This window comes from Coenobita brevimanus, chromosome 30 (genome assembly GCF_032717465.1).
Source record: "Coenobita brevimanus isolate Jiangsu-jjx chromosome 30, ASM3271746v2, whole genome shotgun sequence".
Taxonomy (NCBI): domain Eukaryota; kingdom Metazoa; phylum Arthropoda; class Malacostraca; order Decapoda; family Coenobitidae; genus Coenobita; species Coenobita brevimanus.
In genome coordinates this window covers 39,421,274-39,422,081 of record NC_136983.1, presented here as the reverse complement: position 1 = coordinate 39,422,081, position 808 = coordinate 39,421,274, and the positions used below count along the sequence as shown (strand labels likewise).

The window sequence follows — 808 nt, the reverse complement described above, 5'->3', positions numbered from 1 at the left end:
CCAAACTTTGTACCAAACAGATTCGTGCACCTCACGTGTGACAACATTGACATCAACGACAACAGTTTTGATGGTAAAAACAACTTCCATGCCACACACATCGCTGGATGGCAAAGAGGTCCCGAAGCAGACATAGGACTGAAGGACCTTCGACCTTCCCCAAACACGAGTCTTAAAGTTCCCGAAGTCATGGATCAACTTTCACCTACTGCAGTGGTGACAGGAAGACTAGAACCTAGAGTAACTGAGGGCATCAACAAAGAATGGTACAATGAATCAAATGATGACAATCCATCGGCAGCTCAAGCCATTGCCAAGGACATGGCCTTTTTCCTGAAACGACAAGATGTGGACATCAAGACAGGCTGGACACATTTTAACCAAAGTAACTGTAGCCATACCACGTTGAGTACACCGCTTCCCGTTCGATCAGCGAAGTTAAGCAACGTTGGGTCTGGTTAGTGCTTGGATGGGTGACCGCCTGGGAACACCAGATGCTGTTGGCATCCCTACGTCAAGTGGGGTTGGTGGAGGATTAGTGCCCCTCCCTGTAAAACAATGAACTCTAAGCCCTTGGCCACCCCGTCTGGGATACATGGTGTCTGGCAATGAATGAATGAATGAACTGTAGCGCCAATCCTGAAATAACGAGTATTGGTTAAATACCAATTGTCCAGGCCCCAACCCATGAATTTGACACTCTCCATACGGTGGTTCAGAGAAGCAAACACATTGCAACACGACTTGGACAACACCATGTCGTACTTACAGTTGATGAAGCCCTTTATTGTAAGCTGATGGAGCTCAA

The 808-nt window shown here is 47.2% G+C and overlaps 1 non-coding gene across 1 annotated transcript; it reads left to right on the top strand.

Moving 5' to 3' along the window:
* The first annotated feature begins 387 nt into the window (after positions 1 to 387).
* LOC145395362 (5S ribosomal RNA) lies at positions 388 to 506 on the top strand. Its single transcript, XR_013896604.1, has one exon. It is a non-coding gene; the product is annotated as a 5S ribosomal RNA (ribosomal RNA).
* The last annotated feature ends 302 nt before the right edge of the window (positions 507 to 808 follow it).